This window comes from Nicotiana tabacum, chromosome 16 (assembly GCF_000715075.1).
Source record: "Nicotiana tabacum cultivar K326 chromosome 16, ASM71507v2, whole genome shotgun sequence".
Classification (NCBI taxonomy): Eukaryota; Viridiplantae; Streptophyta; class Magnoliopsida; order Solanales; family Solanaceae; genus Nicotiana; species Nicotiana tabacum.
In genome coordinates, this window is record NC_134095.1 from 164,546,488 (window position 1) to 164,553,646 (window position 7,159).

Consider the following 7,159-nt stretch of genomic DNA (forward strand, 5'->3'; position numbering starts at 1 on the left):
TTAAAATTTCTCAAGTTTTGGTTTCAACCTTTTTTTTCTTCTTCTTCTCCCTTTGAAATTTTGTTTTCTCGGCGATCTGAAGCTTCTGCTTCAACGTAGCAGCAAACCTTTGGTTTGCCCTTTCTTTTGTTTTGGCTAAATGGACTTCAGACCTTTTTGCTTTACTTTTTTTTTGAGTTATTATGTTTTAGTAATTTTCTCCCTTTTTTTAGTTATTATTATTATTGTTATTTTGTTAATGACCAATACACCCTTATTAAATATAGGGTATTACATCCTCCCCATCTTATGAAATTCGGTTTCCGAATTTAACTCAAGTACGTACCTGTAAACTGAAACAAATAGGGATATTTTGCTTGCATATCTTTTTCTACCTCCCAAGTAGCTTCTTCAACGGTATGATTTCTCCATAAAACTTTAACGAACACCATTTCTTTTGACCGTAGCTTTCTTACTTGTCTATTAATAATTGCCGTCGGCTCCTCCTCGTAAGACAACTTCTCATCAAGCGGTATAGTTGGTGCTTCAAGCACCTGAGATGAGTCTGATATACATTTTCTTAGCATTGAGACATGAAACACTGGATGAATAAAGGACAACTTGGGAGGAAGTGCCAAATAATAAGCCACAACTCCCACTCAATCTAGTATCTCATACGGTCCTATAAACCTGGGGCTCAACTTGCCTCTTTTCCCAAACCGCATCATACCTTTCATAGGAGAGACTCGTAGGAACACGTTGTCTCCAATTGTGAACACTAAATCTCTTCTCTTATTAGCATAAGACTTTTGTCAGTTTGAGCTGTAAGCAATCTCTGTCTGATCAACTGGACTTTGTCCATTGTTTCTTGTACTATGTCGAGTCCCAATAAGTTAGTCTCACCAACTTCAAACCATCCAATAGGAGAACGACATCTTCTACCATGCAATGCTTCGTACGGTGCCATTTGAATACTGGACTGGAAGCTATTGTTGTAAGCAAATTCAGCTAACGGTAGATAAGTGTCCCAACTACCTCCAAACTCAAGAATGCAAGCTCTCAACATATCCTCTAAGATCTGAATAGTACGTTCAGACTGCCCGTCTGTATATGGATAAAATACAGTACTAAGATCTACTCGTGTACCTAATGCTTCTTGAAAAGATTTTCAAAAGCGTGAAGTGAACTGTGATCCTCTATCAGAGATGATGGATACTGGAACTCCGTGAAGTCGGACAATTTCGTTCATAAATATCTGTGCATACCTGACTTTACCATATGTAGTCTTCACCGGCAAAAAGTGTGCTTATTTCGTCAGTCGATCTACAATCACCCATACCGAGTCATAACCTCTAAGGGTTCGCGGTAGCCCGGTGACAAAATCCATAGTAATTCTTTCCCATTTCCACTCTGGAATCTCAATTTGTTGTAGTAGTCCTGCGGGTCGCTAATGCTCAGCCTTGACCTGCTGACAAGTCAAACAACTAGAAACAAAGTTAGCAACATCTTTCTTCATACCTTCCCACCAATAAAATTGCTTCAGGTCATGGTACATTTTTGTGGATCCAGGATGTATAGTGTATTTAGTGTTGTGAGCTTCTTTAAGAATAACATGTCTCAACCCATCTACGTCTGCTACACATAGTCTGTCACCCATTCAAAGAACACCATCACTTTCAACAATCATATCCTTGCTTTTACCAGCTAAGGCCTCATCCCTGTATTTGCATAATCGTTCATCCTCATAATGGGTGGCTTTAATGCGCTCAACTAATGAAGACTTAGCCTGAGCACAAGCCAGCAATGCCTCTGAATTTCCGACACTAAATCTGATACCTGTATCTTCTAGTCTCTGAATATCTTTGGCCAAAAGTCTCTTTGCAGGGGCTATATGTGCCAAACTCCCCATAGATTTTTTGCTCAATGCATTAGCCACCACATTGGCTTTTCCAGGATGATATAAAATAGAACAATCATAGTTTTTGAGTAATTCCATTACCGACGCTGCCGAAGATTCAGATCTCTCTGCTGAAAGATATACTTCAGACTTTTATGATCGGTATAAATCTCACAAGTTTCGCTGTATAGATAATGCCTCCAAATTTTTAGAGCAAATACCACTGCAACCATCTCCAAATCATGTGTAGGATAGTTTTGCTCGTGCCTTTTCAATTGTCTCGAAGCATAAACTATAACACGACCATTTTGCATGAGAACACATCCTAATACCACTCTCGAGGCGTCACAGAATACTGTAAATCCTCCAGAACCTGATGTTAAGGCTAATATTGGTGCAGTTGTCAGACACGTTTTGAGTTTCTGAAAGCTTTGCTCACATTCCTCCATCCACTGAAACTTTGCATTTTTCTGTGTTAGCTTGGTCAGTGGCACTGTTATTCTGGAGAAATCCTGCACAAAACGCCTGTAATAGCCTGATAAGCCTAAAAAGCTGCGAATCTCTGTAGGAGAAGTAGGTCTGGGCCATTTCTGCACAGCTTCAGTCTTCTTAGGATCAACCATAACTCCATCTTTGGATACAACATGTCCCAGAATCAACCAGAAGTTTCCCTGTTTTTGGACTATTCCAAAAATTTTGCTGTCTCAAATCAACAACCAAACATCCTAATATCATACCAAATAATCGACAACTTATCAATCAACCAAAATGAGTCTCCTCTATTACCAATCAACCCACTAACAACCAGAAATGCTAATTTATCTCCAACTTTGATAATAAAGAATGATACTCAGCATAAGACTATAATAAATAAATAATACTCATGACACTAAAAGAATGACTATGGAGCGACTCTAAGAATTCAAAGAATAGACATAACAATAAATAAAATCTCCGCCCACGCGAACAAGTGCGAGGCTCACCAAGAACTATCAACCTGTGCGCTCTAATTAACGAAATCTTCGCCTGCGTCAACTGCTGTCTCTGGAAAAAAATTAGCGGGGAATGAGTCACTAGATCAGTGAGTAATAACACTTAACCACAACCGTTTTTATTGGGGACAAGTCAGAAAACATGCTAGTATCTCAAACAGATAACATCAAAATGCCCTTTCAGAAACAATAAATAATTTTCAGTCTGATCATGCTTTTCTTGTAGTATAATACAATTAACAGTTCAGTCATAAGCTTGGTAACCACTGTATAATATCAATATTCACATTTGGGATGTTTCAATGAACGGATCATGTAATCAGTATAAATGTGGACTTCTTCGCAAGAAGTCAAATATAACGGTAGTCCCTACTCGAGAGAAGTCGGTAACAGTATGCTAGTTCTACCTTCCCACTAGCGAGAGATATAACTGTAATATGTATATACAAGGTGCACCAGGTCTAACGAACCCACCGTTAGCTACGGGATCCTTCAATGTCTACTCCCATTTATACTTGTCTCTGTAATCCGTATATACTCGTAGAAAATATTGTAAAACAATATAGGGCATTTCGATTTTTATCAAATCATGTACTTTCGTTTCAATAACGGTAAATCTTATCTCAAGTAATAGTAAAACGTATTCCGTAACAATGAGAATATTCAGAATAACTATAATCGTCTACAATAAATATAGTAGTATCATATCGAGTAAAGGACTTGTCCCACATGCAGATTCAAATCAGTCAGTAACATGCTCATACTAAAATCATATGTAAATCATGCTAGTTGTAGAAATACAAATTGAGGTAAGGTTACTACTCACGGTACTCGTGTGAAATACCAAACTCGTCACCCCGAGCGATCTGTACAACTTTCTTCAATCAATCTATAACCACATCAACATCGATGTCGTGTTAATTGCCTCATTTAGGCTAAATTCATCACTAATTTAGAATACCCAATCCTTCGAGTTTTATATTTTATCATCAATTCGCCTAATTATATTTACCCATGCTACGAGTAATTTAAATTAGTCCAAAATCTTTTAAATAAAAAGGTATTTATATGGTTTATTCCCTTTACCGTTAACTTTATTGTCCATCATATTCCTTCTTAATTGATACCTATCTTTTGTACTCAGTACTAGACTCATAACATTCAAACCCAAATTCGATATTATCATTGCAATACAGTTAACATCAAAACTCAATCCTTGCCCCCTAACTTAATTTACACCTAACAAAGATCATATATAATGAGACTAGTTTAAGTACAAATACATCAATACTCTTCTTTTTCCAAGTTAATTTATCCTACAATAACATTGACCAACTTTCAATTGCATAATTTGCCCAGAATAACTCTTATTGGTATTAAATTTCTTATACCTTATGAAACCCATCAAATATATGAACTGAAATAAAAAAAATTACGAGAAAAAAAGAACCTAAATGAAAAATTCGAGTATTACCCATAAGAAATAGTGCGTATTTAAAATTTCTCAAGTTTTGATTCCACCCTTTTTCTTCTTCTTCTTCTTCTCCCTTTTGAATTTTTGTTTTCTTGGCGATCTGAAGCTTCTGCTTCAACGTAGCAACAAACCTTTGGTTTGACCTTTCTTTTGTTTTGGCAAAATGGGCTTCGACCCTTTTTGCTTTACTTTTTTTTTGAGTTATTTTGTTTTAGTAATTTGCTCCCTCTTTTTTTTTTTAGATATTATTATTATTATTATTATTTTGCTAATGACCAATGCACCCTTATTAAATATTAGGGTATTACAATAATCAAGGAATCTTTCTTAGGTAGGCAAAGAGGAACTTTACTGAGTGAATATTCTAAAAAGAATTCATCAGTTTTTCCAACAATTCAACTACAAATATACCAGGTTTGAATCTTATTAAGTCTCACCAAATTGACTAAAGGGGAAAAAAAAAATCCCCTTCACCCCTGGAAGTGTTGGAAGCAACAAAACTCTAACAAAAAGAAGATTTTGGGACGATTTTTAAATTGAAAAACATAAATTGAATTATTGAAAGATGAGCTGATTGTTTAGCACTAATTGATTGAACGTAGTTAATTAGTACCGACATCAAATATATTGCGGCCAAATGCATACACAAGTATATGTAATCAACAAGTAATAAAATAGTAAGTAAAATATCGCTCCCACGAGAACTTATTAAAAACTAGTATTAACTAGGTTAAATGATTTTAATTATCTAAATAAGAATTAAACCCAAAAGTGATAATTCTGAACTAACTAAAGTAAAAAAAAAAATGGAACTTTGAACAAATGAAGAGTCGGTTTTTATGTGATATTATCAATATGATGAAAACGACCTAGGGTAATGGGCTATCTAACAATCATATGTTGTATTCTTTAACTGATTCAACTTCTTAATCTATCTAGTTTATCTTTGATTGACCAAAAAAAAAAAAATCTTAATCTATCTAGTTTATTAATCACAAGGTTAATATTGCTAATAACATTTGATCTCGTAGCATTCGATCTCGCAAAGTACTACTCCCTATTCAAGTCAATCTAATGCTTCCTGTAGAATTCGAGTTTAGAAGAATGCCTTTGTAATTGCTGTACAATGAGTAAGCAAGACTGTTAGGTATATTTCTATCCTAATTGCAAATTCATTCCTCGAAGCACGTGTTTAGAAACATGCTTTACTCAATTCTATGTGTAACCTAGAATTTTTTTCTCCCCGGTTCAACCTTAGATTCATAGATAATTTAGATTCGCATTGAGTAAGCCCGCTAAGAAATATAATGCTTTATACAAGAACTTTTAGTTCCAATGACTCAAAACGCAAAGAGTGAAGGGATCTCAACTATCCTTATACCCGTGGGTGATCTTACTAAGCACTCATCAACATAAGAATTAAAATAGAAAACATATATATAAGTAGAATGAAAAACACAACATTTCAACTAAATAGACCTGAAATTGACTTATAAGTTATAATTGTGGCATCTACCTAATTATCTTACCAAAAAATTCAAATGACGAAACTTAATTTCAACATGTTGAAACTCAATTGGACCCATGTCACCATTGCTGTTAGCGTAAGTCTTTATTTTATACAAAAACAAAAGTAATCTTTGAAAACCTCCTCACTAAGGCACTACAATTCTTAATACTAATCCAGTAAGCAACAATTTACTTTAATTAATTCATCATTTCGGTGAAAAAATAATCTTTTTATTGGAAATTCTTCATTATTGACTTAATCGTCACATTATGTTTTTTTTTTTAAAAAATTTCTAACAACTAGGATGGTTTGTTCTGATTCATTTAATAACTCTAACGTTCTGTCTTATTTTATATTTTGACAGTTATATCCTAACAAATTATTTTTAGAAAAATAGAACTGGACAAACGCACGAAGAGTTTAGTATGACACCATCTTCTTAGTTGAAAATTGGAAGATATGATTTGGTTATCTAATTGTTTGATTATTTAAATGAAGCAATCTAAAAATCAAATTGAAAAATAGCAAGTAGCCAAGAATTTCCTATAAAAATTAAGAAGATTTTTTGTCTAAAAAAATATTAGGCCACTTTGTGGGAAAATGGAGCTATATGTTGTTCAATATTAAAAGTGGTAGTGGAATGGATATGATTCTCTTATAACCCTTAATTAATTATAGATTTTACGTTCGAGCTCTAAGAATGTAAAAAAGTTTGAATAGAAAATGCTTAATTAAAGTGATAATATAAACATGAAACATTTTCTTTAGCTCTTTAGGAAAATAATTATGAATTTTGTTCAAGGACAAAAATAAATAAGTTGGTGCTGAAATTATGTTACAAAAGATTAAACGTAGTTAATTTATGTTTTAAGATACTATGAAAATACTTTTTATAAAGAATGGTGATGAAAGAAATACTTTATCCTGTATATTCAGGAAGGTATCTTATACTCCACATTCTTAAATAGATTGCGTCATATATGTGGGTTTTTGTTTGATTTCTCATCCAATATTCACATTAATGTGGCGCTATTAATTCGGCTTCACATCACGTAAAATTAATTAAAGGAGAAACGCTTTCTACCATTAATTGTACGCAAAGATAACTTCCGCTCCTTTAATTTTGCGTTAGTCAATGATTAATTTTCTAATACAAGTACAAAATCTAGCATCTTTTACACTTTTTTTTAATTATCTATTTTAATTTTGTGCTTGGAGGGTGGGGAAGGTTGTGATTTCCACTTCGAACTTGCGACTTAATTCACAAATTAGTAGGCAAAGTTGTTGATTAATTATTTGACTTTCTT